Consider the following 20,302-nt stretch of genomic DNA (forward strand, 5'->3'; position numbering starts at 1 on the left):
ATTACCTGCTACTCCAACATGTAATGGGACCCAAAGAAACTTGATACTTAAATCTTCAGTATGCAATTTATGTAGTTTATCCTTTAATAGTAAGGCTATTGGATGCTGCGTGTACATTTTCCTGATTATGTGTAGTGATGACATAGAATCTCTCACGATTAATGTTTTGTTCATCTTATTCGCATTTGCATGCAGTATTGCTTGGTAGATTGCGTAAAGTTCTCCGGTTAATGCAGTTGCGGTATCTGGAATTTTATGTTTGAGAATCTCCGTGTTGTTAACAATTGCCACTCCGACTCCATTTTCAGTTTTGGATGCGTCTGTATAGTATACTGTGTAATCGGAATGCGAGTTAATTAGATCTCTGAAGTGTTTTATGATGAGATTAGGGTTCGTGCTATTTTTTTGGAATTTTAATAGACTGCAATTGACTGTTGGAATTTTTACAGTCCAAGGTGGAGATGAAGATATGTCTTTGTATTGATATAAGGGTGGACATTTCTGCCGGTTAAGTAGCTTCATTGCATGGTAGATTCTGCGAGAAAATGGGAGATTGAGCTTTGAAGAGTCATTAGTCATGGACATGTCTAAAATGTTATTTATTGGAATTCTTTTGTGTACATTTATGTTAGAAGCGTAATTAAGGGTTAACAACTGTCTACGAAGCATTAGAGTGAGTTCGCCTATTTCAGCTTGTATGCTATTTACCGGAATTGTTCTGTATGCTCCAAGTATAATCCTTAGGGAGGTGTTATGTAGCGTATCCAAAGGTTTTAACGTTGTTTTACTGGCAAATGCATATGCGACACATCCGTAATCAATCTTAGAACGAATTAAGAATCTATATAGCATGAGCAGTGGTTTACCTTCAGCAATCCATGTTCTGTGAGCTAGATACTTTAACAAGTTAAGGCCATTTCGACATGAAAGGACTAACTGCTGAATATATGACTTTTCCAATTTAACTGTTGATCAAATATCATTCCTAGGAATTTTATTTCGTTTGTATAGGAAAGATTTTGATTATCAAGCGTTAGGTTTGGTTTATCCTCGATATGTTTTTTTGAAAAGATTATACATTTTGTTTAATTAGAACACAAACTAAAACCGGTACTTAGGGACCAATTTACTAGTTTATTTAAGTGTTCCTGTAATATTGACGCCATATGATTTAGGTTTTTGCCTTTGATGTAGAGAATTAGGTCGTCAGCATATAGTCGTACCTGAACAGGTTTCGCAATGAGTTTTATTATATCGTTTATTGCTATTAAAAATAATAGAGTAGGGCTAATGACTGATCCTTGTGGGATTCCGTTTTGTTGTTCTCTAAGATAGGATATAGCACCATTTGCTAGGACTTGAAATGTTCGTTGAGTTAAAAAATTGTTTATGTATGCCAAAATATTTCCTTGATATCCCAACTTGTTTAGAATGTTCAATATACGTTGTTTCCATACCGTATCAAATGCTTTAGTTATGTAGTTATGTCAAAGTAAATCGCCATACATTTTTGGTTATTTTTAAATGCTTCGTGAATAGCGTTTTCCAGTTCGATAAGATTGTCGTTTGTAGATCTGTCTGGTCTAAAGCCAGCTTGTTCGATGGTGAGTTGATCATTGCGTTCCAGGTTCGACATTAGTCTTCTGTTGACTATTTTTTCCATAAGTTTACATGAGGAACATGTTAATGATATAAGACGATATGATTCTGGGTCTAATTTATCTTTATTCGGTTTAATAATAGGGATAACAATAGCATTTTTCCAGATTTTTGGAAATGATTTTTGTGACCAAATAGTATTGAAAATTTGGAGCAGAAACTCTTTTGCCACTATGGGAAGTTTTTTAATAAATTGTATTGGTATGTCGTCTGGACCTGATGAAGTGTCTTTTATGCTATTAAGTGCTTCTTGAAACTCCCCATAACTAAGAGGTATATTGAAAGCGTTGGATTCGTCGGAAATTGTAATGGGTACTACTTCCTCCTCTTGTTTGTATATTAGGAACTCCTTGCTGTAAATTTGGTTGGATGAGAATTTTTGATAGGTATCAGCTGGTTCATTTACTATATTCTGTGGCTCAGTTAGTAGCCTTCTTTCTTTCTGTAGACCCACAATTTGTTGGTAGGTATGCTGTCCTGTTATTTTCTTAATCTTTTTCCAAACTGATGATATATTTGTACTGCTGTTTATGCTAGATACGTATTTTTGCCATGATCCTTGTTTGCTATCTTTATTATTCTTCTTGCTTCATCTCTACATTTTTTGTACTCTGTTAATAGTTCACTATTTTTGAATTTTTTGTAGCGGTTCCAAATTGATTTACTTAATTTAATAGCGGCCTCACATTATGTATTCCACCAGGGAACTGGTTTGAGCTTCTTTAAAAATTGGGATCTTCCTATAGTTATATTAGCAGCATCCAGTACAAGCTGGTTTAAGCTCGTGAGTGTGTCGTCAATGGAGTCTAAAATTGTAATCTGATCCATTTTGCTTGATATAGTTTTCTCAAATTCAATCCAATTTACCTTTTTTAGTTTCCATTTTTGAGTTGGTATTGTATTTGTGTTTACATTTACGGTATGCTTTATTAAGATTGGGAAGTGGTCACTACTATACAAATCTTTTAGTGCTGCCCAGTCAAGTTGGGTGGCGGAAGAAGTTCCCGTAGCCATATTGAATCTTGTTGGAGAGCCATCGTTAAGTAGGCATAGGTTCATAGTGTTACAAACGTGTTCTAACACATTTCCCCTCGGTGTTGTTTTATTTTATCCCCATGTAATATTATGGCAATTAAAATCTCCCGTGAATATTCGAGGGAAAGGAACTTGTTGGAGAAGACTAAGTAATTCGGGTTTAGTTAGAGTTTTATCTGGTGGAACATAAATGCTACAAATATTGAAATTTAGTGGGGCCAGTACTGTTAGCCCGACCGCACATCAAAGAAACATGAAACGTAAATTACGTTTCATGGAAATAAACCACTGCTAAACAAATATACGTCCGGCCATTTATGAAACTCTCCGAAAATAAAAATGTGTCATGAGCATGAATCACACTCGTTTCATTGGTAGGCGGACTTTGAGATTTGTTTAGCACTGCTTTAGTTTCATGAAACATGTTTTTCGTTTCATGTTTCATGTTTTTCGTTTCATGTTTCTTTGGTGTGCGGCTTGGCTTACAGCGACTGCTTCAATATTAGTTGTGAGGTTAATATTTTGGACAGGTATATTTGACTTTATATACAGGGTGTCCAGAAACTCTGCCGACAAACGAAGACAGGAGATTCTTCAGATAATTTAAAGATAATTTAACTCAATTCACTTAGTCCGAAAATACTTCCTGAGGGAGCTAGAGCTCTTTGAAGATGGCGTCTTGTAATTAGTTTTTCTTAAATACCTCCAGAACGCTTCTATTTAGAAAAACAAAAATTGGTACGCGTATTTATCTTCAAGATGTAAATCTAATCCATCCATTGCAAATTCCTAGTACCGATCATAGGCGTCCGTTTTGGGTAGGGCAACGGTTATTTTATCGCATAACTTTTTTATCTTTAACTTTTATGCATTTATGACACTGGATTATTAAAGTGTGAAGTATTCTAGTACTAAAAGGTAGTCTTGTTTTAAATCGGTAGGCCACACCGTTTTCTAGAAAAATCGATTGGAAAATTTTTCGCTTTTTGAATTAAAAAAGAAAAATTAAAAAAAAACTATTTAGAAAGACGAAAACTGGTACATTTATTTATATTACAGAGATAAATCGATTTCATTAATTGCGAATTTCTAGTACTGGTCATAGGCGTCCGTTTTGGGTAGGTCAACAGTTATTTTATAGCATAACTTTTTTGTCTTGAATTTTTGAGTATTTTTGACACTAGATTATTAAATTATGAGGTATTCCAGTACTAAAAGTTACTCTTAATTTATGTTGGTAAAATACTTCGTTTTTTGTTGAAAATTTCTTTCAATTTTTTTTCAAATTTCAAAAAGGAAAAACTTTCAAATCGATTTTTCTAGAAAACGGTGTGTCCTACCGACTTAAAACAAGAGTACCTTTTAGTACTAGAATACCTCACAATTTCATAATCCAGTGTCAAAAATGCATAAAAATTAAGCACAAAAAAGTTATGCAATAAAATACCCGTTGCTCTACCCAAAACGGACACCTATGACCGGTACTAGAAATTTGCAATGAATGGAATCGATTCACCTCTGAAGAATAAATAAGCATACCAATTTTCGTTTTTCTAAATAGAAGCATTCTGGAGATATTTAAGAAAAACTAATTACATGACGCCATCTTCAAAGAGCTCTAGCTCCCTTAAGAAGCATTTTCGGACTAGGTGAATTGGGTTAAATTGTCTTAAAATTATCTGAGGAATCTCCTGTATTCGTTTGTCGGTAGAGTTTCTGGACACCCTGTATAGAGCTACTCCTCCACTAGCATAGTTCTGATTGGGTCGATTAGTGTAAAATCCGGTATAATCTTTCAGGTTGTGTGTTGAGTTATTTTTGAAGTGGGTTTCTTTTAACGATATAAAATCTGGTGCATATTCTGAGATAAGAAGTTGTAACATGCTTAAATGGGTGTAATACCCATTTAAATTCCATTTTACTATTGAAAGTGATTTATTATTTAGTTGAAGCATATGAATCACTCTCGGGTTCAGATGTTTCAAGTTGTAATAGTTGTTCTAGTTTTTTGCGTAGTCCCGTGATTTGATTTTTTAAATTTTGAGTCAGTAAAATGAGGATGAGTGTCTGTAAGCATTTTAATGAGTGATGTTAAATCTGGTGTATAATCCTTAACAATATTATAGACATCTTTAGCTCCAATATGTCTCATTTAGTAAATTCCGAAATTCATCGTAATTTAAGACATATGATTTTAAATGTTTATTGATAAATCTTTTAGCAGCTTCTTCGGCTTCTATTGTTACTTTAGCTGCTGTGTGATTTTGATTTTGTGATTTCTGGTCTACTTATATCTGCTGTTCTTGGGGTGAGTTTTGAATGGATTTTATTATGTTTTCTTCGAGTTCAGAATTGGTGTAGGCTCTTATTTTTTTTGGATGTAGGATTACTTTTATTACTTTCTGTGTTAAATACATTGGATGCTAGCTCTTCTGTTGGAGATGGGGTTTCTGATAAATGTCTTTTGGTTGATGTTGATGTTTATGTTGTTGGGAGGGTCATATTTGACACCTCCATCAAATTTATTGGAAGAGGAGTAATTGATGAATTATTTTCTTGGTGATCTGTTGTGGTAACCTGTGAAGTGATATTTTGAGGTGAATTAGAAGTTGGAGTAGTATTTGACATATCAGAATTGGTTAGGGGAGAGATTTCTGATGAACATTATAAGGCAAGATGGCCATGTTGTTTGCATTTGAAGCAAAGCAATTTATCGCTGGACAAACATATTTTGTAGCTAACATTATCATGATTATTCATGATAAAATCAGGTATGGTTATATTATTTAGGGATTCTATGTATACTTGACGCCTAAAACTGAGTATGTGGCTATATTCAGGATTTGTAGCTCCAATTCTCAATGTTATTGCTGACATCAATTTCAAGCCTAGGTTCTGGAGAAGATTGCTCAATATTTCCTGTGGTATTGTTGGAGGAATATTAGATAAGAGAAGAAGTTGTGATGGAGTAATTAATCTACGTGCTAGAAGTACTTCATTATTTATTTTTATGGATCCGGCTTTATTGAGAAAGTCATCAACTACAGCTTTACTTGAAAGATAAATGCATACTCGGTTATTAGAGATTCTTGACGAATAAATAATATTTTTTGGTTGAACGAGTGGTCCTAAATGCAATAGATAATCTTGCAATTTTGCGCCATTGATTGAACTGAAGATGATGGCTTCTTCTTTTAGTGGAGTTTTTGGACTAGCTTGTTGAGATGCAATAGTAGAGTACATTGGATTGTTTTGAGAAGTGGTAGGAGTTTCCATTGTTGATAAATTATTATTCATCATTTAATTTTACTTGAACGATTTATTTTAATTATTACCATATTCATGTACGACCCTGGTTTTAATTGTTGTTAATAAAAAACCAGTCCTGTGTTGTGTTGATATGAAGATTTTATTTGGTTAGATTTCGAAAATAAATATATTATTTCAATCTAAATAATGTTCTTCTACTCACGTTTTTTGGTCTTCTTATAACACTAACTTTATTGAACAGGTATATCACTATTGTTAATTTACTTTAGTGAAAATACTCGTATAAAATTGCGAATATAGCGGAGCTGAAATTAAACACTCTTTGTGTTTCGGAATCAGGTCCGGTCCATAGTTGAGTTTTAATTTCACTATTTTATATGTGTTAAAATATTCCACAGGGTGTTGCGAACTTTGAGAGAAAAACACAGTTTGATTGGTGCACCCGGTATACAATAAAAATGTACCTGCTTAGCAACAATATTATTACAGCGATATTGTTAAAGAACAAGGCTATAACATGTTAAAAAAATCACTTAAACCGGACAACAGGGTTAGGAAATTCAAGATATCAAAAATGACCAGTTTTGTGGGCCGCCTGTTTTCTTTGAGGCGCAGTGCAGTTTTCGAAAAAAGGGATTTTTCATAGTTGTTCTTTATTGTGATTTTTAAAGAGTATCGTGAAATTCAATTAAAAAACAATGTCCAAAAATATGTATAAAACGCCGTCGATTACAGTTGTCACAATAGCAATGGGCTGATCACAGAAGAGTCAATTTAATTCTTGTTATTTAATAGCGTTGTTTATGCAAACAAATTCAAAATCACGCAAGCGGACTATGAATAACGAATTGGCCAGTAAACGTGTTAATGCAAATGAGTTTCTGTTTCCACATAAACCAGGACGTAAAATAGACCAGTAATAGTATAGTTTATGCTTGTAATAAATTTATAATGCAACAAGAGTCAAAAAATAAACATTTATAAAATGGTACAAAAACAACAATGGTAAAAAAACAACTAATTTTATGTAATGTAAACTGATGTTGTTAGCTTTGTGGGATAAATTGCTCGTCAAAAGTTAAGGATATTGGTATTATTCAAAATTTGGTAATTTATATCATTAAGTCCTTAACAATTATATATATATATATATATATATATATATATATATATATATATATATATATATATACAAGCTGTACGGTCCCGAGGAAGATGAAGCTGTTTTCACTTGAAGATCCTTTTTGTGGGGGATCATCCCATTCTGAGTTTGGTTTTAAAATTGCTGGTGTAACTTCGCTGTTTTCACTACCTTTCTCCATTCTTCTCTCTCTCTGATGTTCCTTCCTATATTTCTAATTTCCATACTTCTTAAATCTTCTTCCACTTGTTGTCTCCATCTGAGTTTAGGCCTGCCTCTGGTTCTTGTACCTGGTGGTATCCATTCGGTTATAACTCTTAACGGATTGTTCTTCTCTCTTCTAATTATGTATCCATACCATCTAATTCTCTGTGCTTTTATTGCTCTAACTATGTTCTCTTGACCCATCCATTCTTGTATTTCGTGGTTCATCCATTGCCTTGCATCCTCTTCTTTTTCCCTCTTTGGTCCCAGAATTTTTCTCATAATTTTTCTCTCAAAAACTTTCAGCTGCTCTTCTTCTCTTGCTGTTAATGTGAATGTCTCCAAAGCATATAGCACTATTGGTCTTATGGTCGTTTTGTAGATTTTCATTTTTGTATTTCGGCTTATCTTATCTTTAAATTTTTTTTTATTTCTGTAGAATGCTTTGTTTCCTGCTTGAATTCTTCTTTTCGTATCTACACTTTCATTTCTTCTGTTGACTAATACTCCCAAATATTTGAATGTTTCATCCTCTTTGAAGCTGTGTGCGTCTATTTTCATTTCTGTCAGTTGCGTCTTCTTTTTTTTACTTACATTCATGTATTTTGTTTTATTTTCATTTATTTCCAGTCCTCTCAGTTTTGATTCGTTTTCTATTTTTTGAAAGGTTTTCTTTAATGCCTTTTTATCTGTTGCTACTATGGTTATATCATCCGCATATCCAATTATTTGTACTGTATTTTTATTTATAGTTCCTGCGTTTGACAACTTTTTTATTATCTTGTCTAATTATAGAATAAATAGTACCGTTGAGAGCGCATATCCTCGTCTTACTCCATTTTTTATTTTTATTATTTCTGTTCTCTCTCTTCCGGTGTCTATTGTTGCTTGGGAATCTCGCATTGTCATTTCTATCATTCTTATAATTTTATTTGGTATTTTGCTCTCTTGTAAGTCTTGGATCATTTTTCTTCTACTTAGTTTGCCTTAACAATTAGTAAAATAAAAAAGGAAGGCCAGAAGAAGATGGTTTTAAAGTAGATCCCCTCAATGACAAGACAATTTTGAATAATCTCACACAGCAGCTTAAAAGAGAGATAAAAGAATTCAAAGATGAAATTATAAATTCACCCCTCAGAGAGCTAACTAATGATAGTATCACAGATTACTCTTTGTTAGAAGTAACAAAGTGGTTAAAAAGTCCAATCACGCAAGTTCCTTCAATCAAGAAAGCGGATGGTACTTAGGCCCGAAGTATGAGGAATAATCGGAATGCTTTGCATCCCATCTGGCAAAAATATTCCAACCTCACAACACTAAGGCGGAAGAACAAATATTTGAAGAAACTGTTATGCAGACTCATAAGAAGATAACTTTACTAGCTCAAAAATAAGTCTTGAAGAAAATAAATAAAAGTCTTGAAAAAAAAAATAATTTAAATCCCAAAAAGCTCCTGGATTCGACTTGATAACTGGAACAATATTAAAGCAGCTCCCAAGAAAACACTTGTGAAGTTAAAGTACATCATTAATGCGGTAATTAGATTAAAATATATATATTCCTTTACAATGCAAGGTAGCGAAATTTTCATGTTTCCAAAATCAGGTAAACCTCCACATAATGTTTCCTCTTACAGACCAATATCTTTACTACCTGTTTTATCCGAGAAACTGTTCTTTACAAGATTACAAAAAATTATTGAAGATAAAAATTAAGTGCCCAACCATCAGTTTCGATTCAGATCCAAGCATTCTACTATAGATCAACTGTATAGGGTGACTAACATGATAGAAAATGCTCTAGAAGAAAAAAGTCTGTTCTGCTGTTTTCCTGGATGTAGCTCATGCATTTGATAGGGTATGGCATGATGAAGAACTACATCGAAAATTGAGATTTATTTTACCCAAGCACTATTATTATGAGATAATAAAATCATATCTATCTGACAGACATTTAAGGGTCAAACAAGGAAATGCTTATGTACGCCTCAACGAATTAAAACAGGTGTTCCGCAGGGTAGTGTTCTGAGGCCGGTTTTATATTTACTATTCAGAACTGACATACCAGAATGAGAAGACAACAGTATAGTCACTTTAGCAGATGACACTGCCATTCTAGAATATTGATTATGTATTTTAGAAAGGAACTACAACGTTAACGGGGTTTTATTGTTTCATATAGTCAATACACCTCTAAATATGAAAAACCCGCGGAGCACTACCATTTAAAGGGGTGCGTTTTTGAGAAAGGGGTGAATTAGTCCCTAGGCACAGGGTGAATTAGGGTGAGTTCTATGCACTTTTGGTACAAACACGTCTACAGGAAAATTGTTTCAGGTTAAATTTATTATCGAAATAGCACATTTTAAAGTCAAAAGTATTTTCTCTTACAAAAATATTATATTCAAAAGAAAAGAAAGAAAAAACACGAAAGAAAGCAATTTTGTTTTTTGCCCCATAACTTTTTTCCACGGGAATATGGATATAGGCATTTCTTCACAGAAAAAAACTTTCATTCTTTCTCTATAAAATGAAGTTTGGTAGAAGTCTCTTTGATTTATAGTTTGCAAAATATAATTTTTTAAAGTTCGCCACTCACAACGATTTTGGCCATTTTCCTTGTTACTTCTCAAACATTGTTCTGTAACTTTTTTTACGTAGCTTTAGGTATATGCAATGTTACATTTAGTATGAAGAAGAGTCAATTACTTTTAAAATGGTCTATTGTAGAAGGCTGTTGTATGACTATTTTTAAACAAGATATGGTTGTTCAAAGTTTTATACTTTTAATAATTTTTGATATATTTTAGGATTATTTTTAAATTTCTCATTTTTTACACATTTTTTTTTGTATATGTAGGAATATACATTGTACAATAAAAATGAAAGTTTATTTTATTTACTTTAAAATGGTGTATTGTAAAAAATTCTAGAATTATTTTTAAACAATATATGCTTTTTAAAAATGTGACATATACATATATGCAATAGATCCCACTAAGTTGGAACCATATGGAAAACTTTTTTATTATTCACAGAAAAAAATATCCTTTACAGAATGTTCTGCATAGTCTAAAACCTAAGATGCAATCATCAGATAAAAAATGTTATCAAAAGTGTACGAGGTATGTTAAAAATATGAATTTCGCTCAAGAGTAAAGTACCGTTATAGTTCACAATATGGAGAAGTGTTATTAAGAAAAGTTATTTGGAATAAAAAATTATATTACAATATGAAAATATATTCTTCTAATTGAAAAAAAAAATTAAATTTTTTCTCAAATTACGGATGCCCTTGGGTATCCTACGGATATCTTGTTTAAAAATAGTCCTAGAATTTAAAAAAATAATCATTAAAAATATAAAAAATCATTAAAAGTATAAAACCTCGAAAAAAACAAAAAGAGCCGTATAAACGTATACAGTAGACCATTTTAAAGGTAATTGACTCTTTCTACTAACTGTACCATTGGATATACCTATAAATGCGTAGAAAAAAGTTACAGAACAATCTTTGCGAAATAATGGGGAAAATGGCTCAAAAATGCTGTGAGCGGCAAATTTTGAAAAATTCTATTTCGGAAACTATAATTTCTAGTGACCTTTACTGAACTTCAGTTTAAAGAGGAAGAATGGAAGTTATTTTTCGCTGAAGCAATACCTATACCTAGATCCCTGTGGAAAAAGTTATGGGGCAAAAATCGTAATTGCTTTCTTTCGTGTTTTTTTCTTGCTTTTCTTTTGAATATATTTTTGTAAAAGAAAGTAATTTTGACTTTAAAATTTGATATTTCGATAGTAAATTTAACCTGGAACAATTTTGCTGTAGACGTGTTTGTACCAAAACTGCATAGAAGTCACCCTAATTCACCCTCTGCCTAGGGACTTATTCACCCCTTTCTCAAAAACGCACCCATTTAAATGGTAGTACTCTGCGGTTTTTTCAAATTTAGAGGTCCATTGATCATATGAGACAACAAAATCCCGTTAACGTTGTAATTCTGTTTAGCTCTCTTATTTTGAACATAATCAATAGCCTATTCTGGCAGTTGGTAGAGATAATACAGACTCAACTATTAGTCTACAAAATGCAGTCATTAATTTCCATAACTGGACCAGGAAGTGGAAAATCTCCGTAAATGAAGGTAAATCGGTTCACATACAATTTACTAACAAAAGTGAGGAACACAAACATGTAAATATAAACGGATATGAAATTCATAAATGGCAAAATCAAATGGCAAATATTTTATATAGGTACAATATTCTTGCCTGTTCTTCTTAACCATTATCCGGACAAGACATTTAGGTACTTACGTAACCGGGCAACTTGGTCCCGTTGGACCCACAACTGTTCTCGAATGTACTTTTCGTGTTTACCTATATTCTGTTTTGATTTTTTATTGAAACTAAATTTAAATTATCTAAATTAAAAAATTAAAAACAACATATTAATCAATTATTTTTATTTATTGCAATATTCACAAATTTTTTAATTATACAGTGATCGTTACACACATTATTTCTCCTGCATATTTCGCATTTCTGTTTCCTGGGCACATGTGGCACCTTTGCATTGTTAAAACTGAACGTTTTCCTAGTTTTGGCTTTTTATTATATGGATCAACTTCCTGTACCTACTTATTTTAATATAGTGTTTTGTTTCCCGATGTTTTCCTTGATTTACTTCTCAAAATTTGAGGCAACACTAGTTGTTCTGCTGTCGTTTTAAGAAACAGTATTTGCTTTTCATCTTTGTTTTTTTTTACTTTGCGACTACACCAGCGACGTCGAAAATATTCATAAAAAATGCTAAAAGCCAGCGCATTGTCCATCTTTTGCATATATACTTATGAACCATATCGACACCATATTTGTAGTATGATAATAGAGTACCATATCTGTTTGTTAACATATTCACAGACAGCATTGTGATGCAAGGTAGACAGAACTATGACACTTATTTGTTTTTTCGGAACGTAGGACACAAGAGATGCTTTTGTTATGAATCCGAAAATTGAAGATTTCTGTAAACAGTTCTTGTTTGGCAAAAATTCCTGAGGAACAAACCATATATTTTCTTGAGGCACTGTGCCCACCAGAGTTAGTGTGTTTGCCAGTAATGCCAGTTTGCCTGTTGGAATTATAATAACGCTCAACTAGTTGCTTTACAACTTGGCCTTTAGCCTTTTGCTACTTTATTTCCATTTTTCCTGTATCTATGATAACCCACCTAAAGGGTAATATGTTCCCGAGTCACAGGTCCACCATATTTTCATGCCATATTTATCTGACTTTGAACGCATATATTTCTTGAAAGGAGACCTTTCTCGATACGGAACAAGTTGCTCATCTACCAGTTTCAGACCTCTGATTCGTGGGTGTTTTTTATCGTCGCAGCTTGTTGTTTGTTATAAATCAATTTGGTCTATATTATAAATTAATTTCTAACCAATAACAAGCTGTGACGACACGAAAAACCCACGAATCAGACGTCTGAAACTCGCGTCATTATTCATCTTAAAAGTGAATGAACTATAGTATAAAATATATATATTTTTCTTGAGATCAAAATTTATTGAGTAACAATCATAATAACAACATCTCAAGCATTAATAACTTTCATGATACTGGGTTACGTTTCTTTCGTTATTCATACAAGATTTTACACGATATCATTCTGTATTTGCTTTTCATTTCTCAAATATTCGTAAAAATTTAAACAAGTCGCAGGGCCAGGACACATAAATCCTTATTTGAAAACTTTCTATATTTGAGTAGAAGCTATATTCTGAACTGGGACGGGTGGATCAATTTGAATAGACAGCCAGATATCCATATTCTCGATAATATGTTTAAACCAAAACATGAAAATATTTGATTTACTCTTAAAATACCAAGAACATAACACTGACTAGTCAGTTTACGAGTAGGTGTGATATACATTACAATGGAGTGTACAGTGTACACGCTACAGGAGATGTATTTTTGTTACACTTATTTGTGACTAAAAATGAAAGGAATATTTTATATAATTTGCTTGTTTTACAATCTAAAAAGAAAAACATTAGAGCGTGGTACTTGCTGAGTGCCGACAGAAGTGAATACTTCTTATAAACTCGATTATATTTGGTTTGATTCCATTCGATTAGATTTAATATTATTTAATATATTATGCCAAAATTAACCGCCCATCTTAAAAATGGGTCACTTTTGATGTCTCGACTTTCCTAAATCCGTTATCTGATTTAAGTGATTTTTTAATATGTTATAGCCTTATTCTTTAACAATTTCGCTGTAATAATATTGTTGCTAAACAGGGAAATTTTCATAGTATACCGGGTATACGAATCAAACTGTGTTTTTCTCAAAGTTCTCATCACCCTGTAGAATATTCTAGCGTTGGTAAAATACTGAAATTAAAACTCAACTATAGCATCATATTTTCTTAACATTCTGTTTTTGATTCATTCGCTTATATTGGATAATAAAAGAGTTAGGTACTTTAACAACTAGCTAAGTTTTTCATCACTGCATGAATAAATAATTACAGTTTGCTTTCATAAACGTATGTCCGCAAATGTTTCGTTTCCAATAGAGAGGGTGTTGAAATTTTTCTTACAAACCGACGATTTTATTGCTTTAAAATCGGTTGAGATATGCAAATGAAATTTGGTGGGTTTTAAGACGTAGTTATTGCACATTTTTTGACATACAATTAAGATAAAAAAGATCAAGGCAGGTTTTGTTTATATTTGATTCAGAGTTGGACCACCATCTCCATATAGCTATTTCAGCATCCTTATGCATCATCAGTGAAGTTTATGCAGTCGCAACTCTGAAGGAAATATAAACATTCTGCCTATTTAAGGAAAACCATAGCAATGCAATGAACCCACCTTTTGAGACGCAATTTAGAAGACGCAAATTAAGATTTATAATTAAGAATTTAGTATTCACCATTGGCGCACATATGACGGCTCATGTTACCTGAATATTAAATAGAGGTTATAGTTCCATAGGACCCCTACAGACAATAAGGACACTTATCGAAAAGTGTAACGAATACAATGAACCTCTTCATTTGGCATTTGTGGATTAGAATAAGGCATTCGATTCTATAGAACTCTGGGCCGTATTAGAAGGAATCAATAACGCAATGATTAATTCTAGATATAGAATACTCCTCAAATACATATACGACAATGCAACCATGCAAATAAATGTAGCAGAAGACCTAACAATAAGCAAAATAAGAACGCAAAGAGGTGTTAAACAGGGAGACACCATATCTCCAAAACTATTTACTCTTGCATTAGAAGATGTGTTCACGAAGTTAAATTGGGAACAACGCGGAAATACAATCGATAGCAGATAGATTTGCCGACGACATAGCAACAATACAGAGGAACTGATCTGCAAGCTGATAGAGCTTAAACGAGAATCTGAGAAAATCGGTTTAAAAATGAATTTAAATAAAACAAATGTGATGATAAATCAAAATATTACAATCGACTTAGATGGAAATGTCGAAGAGTATTCCTAGGTCACACGATCAATCTATGAAAACAGAATCAAACGGCAGAGATAACTAGAAGAATTCGAATGACTTGGGTAGCAGTAAGAAGACTCAATGATGTGTTGAAAAACAAAAAGATACCAATAAATCTGAAGAAAAGGGTATTCAACAGTTGTATTCTAACAGTTATCACTTATATGGAATGGAGACCGTGACACTGACAGAGTTGTCAACCAATAGATTAAGAACAACACAGGGGCCACCGAACGCGGTATGTTGGGAGTATCTCTAAGAGAACACATATGAAACGAGGGCGTGCGAAGCAGGACTTGGAGATTACGAGAACACAGTCGTAGTAGAGGAAGACCACAAAAACGATGGCTACATGACATCAAAGCCAAAGTGGGGAAAACTGGCACCAAATAACATAAAACAGAGAAGAGTGGAGAGCTCATGGGGATGCCTTTGTTCAGGAGTGGATGCAGGCAGACTGAAGAAGATACTATTATTTATACTAATAATATTTATGAATATATACATATATACATATTTTGAAAGAAAAGAAATACATAAGGAAACATGGATATCACCAGATAGAAAGACCAAAAACCAAATAGATCACGTGCTGATTGAAAAAGAAGAACAGCAATGTATAAAGAAGATAAGAACATACAGAGGACCAGATGCCGACACAGATCATTACATGGTGGGCATCAAAATGAAACAACTGATACCAGAAAACAAAAACAAAATAAAGGTAAAGAAATATATAAATAAACCAATTCGATTAGCAACAAAGAAAGAGCAAGAAACGTATGGGGAAACAATGGAAAGAGAACTAAAAAAGATACAAATAGAAGAACGAACAAAAAATAACTGGGACGTCATAAAGCAAGTAATGAACAAAGCAGCAAAAGAGTGTAATAAACAGGAGAATAAAAAGAGAAATGACTGGTTCGACATAGAATGCCAAAACGAAATAGAACTAAGAAAATCATTAAGGATGGAAATGATAATGAAAGAAACGACAGAGACAAAGAATAAATATATAGACCAAAGAAATAAAGTAAAGAGATTGTTGAGAGAAAAGAAGAGAAAAAACGTAGAAAATAAGCTAAAAGAAATAGAAGAGAACTACAGAAATAAAGAAATAAAAAACCTGTATCAAGGTGCCAGAAATGAGAAAAGAGGATACCAACAAAAACCAATATTCGTTAAAAACAAAGCGGGGAATAATATAAGCGGTGAAGCAGAAAGAGTAGAGAGATGGAAAGAGTATTTTGACGAGTTACTAAATGGCAAGAATAAGTCAAACCAAAGAGAATACATGGAAGCAGAAGAAGGAAATGAAAACTTAGAAGACATAGAAGATAATTCACCCAGCAAAGAACAAATCGAGGAAATCATAAAAGATTTGAAGAATAACAAATGTCCTGGAAGCGATAATATAACAGCAGAGATGATGAAATATGGTGGAAAATTGCTACATGAGTGGATATACAAGATCATAAAAGAGATATGGAGAATAGAACGGGTACCAAAAGATTGGAAGGAAGCAATTATTTGCCCATTACACAAAAAAGGAGACAAAACAGAATGTAGTAATTACAGAGGAGTAGCATTACTAAATACCATAATATATAAAATCTTATCAAAATCCATAAAAGATAAACTTGAAAAAGAAGCTGAAAATATAATAGGTGAATATCAGTGCGGATTTAGACGAGGAAGAAGCACAACGGACCAAATATTCGTAATCAGATAATTACAAGCAGAAAGCTATGAACACAACCTACCAACGATACCGCTATTCATCGATTTCAAGCAAGCGTACGATAGAATAAAGAGGAAGCATTTAAAAGAGGCGCTTGAGGAATTGGGAGTTAGCAGAAAGTTACGCAACATGATACATATTACGTTAGAAAATACAGAAAATAGAGTCAAAATAAACAACCAATCATCAGACACATTTATAGTAAACGAAGGAGTAAGGCAGGGCGATCCTTTGTCATCATTACTCTTTAACTTATGCCTAGAAAAAATAATGCGAAAAGCAGAAATCAATAGAGAAGCACTCCTATATCAAAAACGACACCAAGTTTTGGCATTTGCGGATGATGTGGTGTTGCTTACAAGAGGAACAAAAGAGCTACAGGAAATAGTATAGAGAATAGTAAAAGCAGCGAAGAAAATGGGACTCCACATAAATGAAACTAAAACAAAATGTATGGAATGGACAGATGGTCAGTTCAGGAATGGACAAAAGCTTAAAGTTGAAGTAGAAGAAGGAACATCATACGAATTCGAAATATCAAATAAAATATAGTGAATATTGAATATATAATGAATTCGAAATAAAAGGAGCAATAATATCACGTAAACCGAATATTAAAGAAGAAATACAAGCTCGAATAATGGCAGGCAACAAAAGTGTACATGCGCTTAATGGAATGTTGAAAAGCAAGTTTTTATCAAGAAAGGCAAAAATACAGTTATACAAAACAACTATCCAACCAATAGTAACATACTGCAGTGAGACATGGACAATGACAAAAAATGAACAAAGTTTACTGGAGATCTGGGAACGGAAAATCCTGAGGAAGATATATGGAGGAATAATAAGGGACGGTTTATGGTTAAGAAGATCAAATAATAAGTTAAAGGAATTATACAATCAACCTAATATAATGGGAGTGATAAAGGCACAGAGACTTAGATGGCGAGGTCACATAGAAAGGATGCCGAACGCGAGGACTCCACAAAGGGTACTAAACTACAACATAGCATCAAAAAAGAGAAAAGGAAGACCGAAAAATAGATGGATGCAAGAGGTCGAAAAAGATATGGAAAAAATGGGGTTAGAAGGTCAGAGAAGAAAAATGAATAACAGGAAGGAATGGAGAAAAATCACATACCAAGCCAGAGAAGATCTAGGTACCTAAAGAAAAGTAAAAATGAAGAACGAACAAACTTTTCAAGCCATGGGCCTCTAAGGCGTTTAGTGCTATTATATATATAATATTTATGAATAGGACAGTTTTATGGTCTTCAAAAATGTGATTTCCGTAAGCTTTAATTACAACTTACGCCCTAATTAATCAAAATTTAGAGTTAGCGTAAAGATAGTAATTGTAATTTGGAGACCTATTCTATTCATGTAAATTTTATTGTATTTGAATGACATTAAATTTTCCTTGAGATGTGTGCGGTGTCCTTTATAAAATAAGCATTAATTACCACAAAACGGATATTATTTATTTTCGTAAGGTAATTTTAATTACCATTTAAAATTCTGTTAGACCTTCTTTAGTAGGATAATCCTTAAGTTTTCCTACTGCGGATAGTTTTAGAGGTCAGTGCTCTTCATTATAATTCCTTTGTCACCGAATGAAAGACGCCAGCATGGGATCGACATAGCTTTTTGGATAATATTACAGAGTGTAGATAAAGTCACGTCCTTGTGTAGAAAATTTATGACCGAAGCTAATTTACTAAGTTATATAAAATATTTATATTATAAAATTTTATATTAGGGATATGCGTATAACAGAGAGCGAGGTCTTTCAGTATGTCGCTGGGTAAAACGCTTCCCGAGAGATTAAAGAACACGCACACCAAATAGCATTGCAGATGTAATACGCACGCATACTTCATTCTGTAAGGGCGGGTAAAAATACAGGACCGACTCTAGATGTTAAACCGACCATTTAGACCGACTGGTTACAACATACAGTTTCCGCGAGCAAATTTCAGAACATACAAAATGCATGTATTTGCGGTTCAACTCTGCTCTAGACAGTTGACCAACAAAATATTTTCAAATAATTATATTATAAAACTCCAATACTTCATCGGGCTACTGGATTCTAAACTCATTCAAGAACAAGTCAAAATTCCACTCCACCCAAATAGTGGCCCTCCCCATCACGTATAAAAATTGAAAATTCTTACCGTTGATTGATGAAACGTTCTTAATATTCTTACTATTCTTACGTATTCTTACTATATACAGGACACTAGGTTACAATTAGTTGACTCAGTTATAGATCTGGGTGTTATTCTTGACACTAACTTGAATTTCAACCTGCACATTAACAGCATGGTTTCTAAGTCATTAAAGATGCTTGGCTTTGTTAAAAGATGTAGCTATGACTTTACGACTGGTCGTTCTTTAAAACTTCTTTATTATTCCTTGGTTAGACCACATTTAGGTTATGCATAATGTGTTTGGTCACCTCAATATAATTGTCACATTAATAAAATCGAACAAGTTCAGCGTAAATTCTTGCGTCATTATGCTTATAAGATGCATCTCACTGATCAAAGATATGAGTCTTTACTGCAAATTATTCGACTTGACTCATTACAGAGTCGTCGTCAACATAAAGCTCTTTGCTTCTTATATAACTTAATTAATGGTCATAAATTATGTATCTCACTTTTAAATAAAATTGGTCTACGTGTACCTTCAAGAACCTCCCGTTCTGTGACCACCTTCCACGAAGTCATTAACCGTATAAACTATGGTTCAAGTTCCTATTTCTGTAAAACTATTAAATTAGCAAACACATTATCTCCGCATATTGATTTCTTTATGAACGACTTTACTGCGTTTTCCACACAATTACATTTATATTTAACTTAATGTTCCAATTTCAAGATTGATTTGTCAATTACTGTTATTGTCTTTGTTCTAAGATAAGTTGTATTTGTCAATTGCAAAATGTTTTAGATATTTAGATTTTTTACTTTATATTATAGGACTAGCTCTCAATTGTTAAATGAGAGCAAGTAATTTTTTTTAAATTGTTTATTATGTATTTATCAATTTTGTACCTACTAGATCTTATTTTGAATTGTTTTTCTAATTTGTGTGACATTTTAATTGTATCATGTACTAATGGACTTCGGTCCATCAATAAATAATAAATAAATATCCTAAAAACTAGACTAACCTCTAACTTTACTAACAGATCAAAACTACTTCCTTTAGACTTGCATATCCGCACAACCCCAAGGATTATGACCGAACCGACTGCAAACACAAGCCGATTGCAGATCCTAGCTTTCTACGCATACGCGGTACGAATGGACTATTATGAATATGAAGTTTGTGGATATGTACTTAAAACATATAATTTCATCTAAAATATATAATAGCGGTAAAATCCCGGAGAAGTGGCCAAGTGGCCCCGGAAGAAACCAAATGCTCAGCTCTGTGATGACTACCGACGTGTAATAATTATTATGATAATAATTACTAATCTCTTAGGTCTTTTAGAAAAATATATATGATAAATGTGAGTCAAATATTGATAGATCGTAGTTTGGCTTTCGGAAAGCACTTGGAACTAGAGATACAGCTTTCGCTCTCCAGGTGCCTCTACAATGTTGTAGATACGTTGATAAGTAGACTAAAAATATGCAAATTGCATATTTTGTATATATATTGCATAAAAAATGCAAAAATGTCAA

The sequence above is a fragment of the Diabrotica virgifera genome, chromosome 10 (genome assembly GCF_917563875.1).
Source record: "Diabrotica virgifera virgifera chromosome 10, PGI_DIABVI_V3a".
Classification (NCBI taxonomy): Eukaryota; Metazoa; Arthropoda; class Insecta; order Coleoptera; family Chrysomelidae; genus Diabrotica; species Diabrotica virgifera.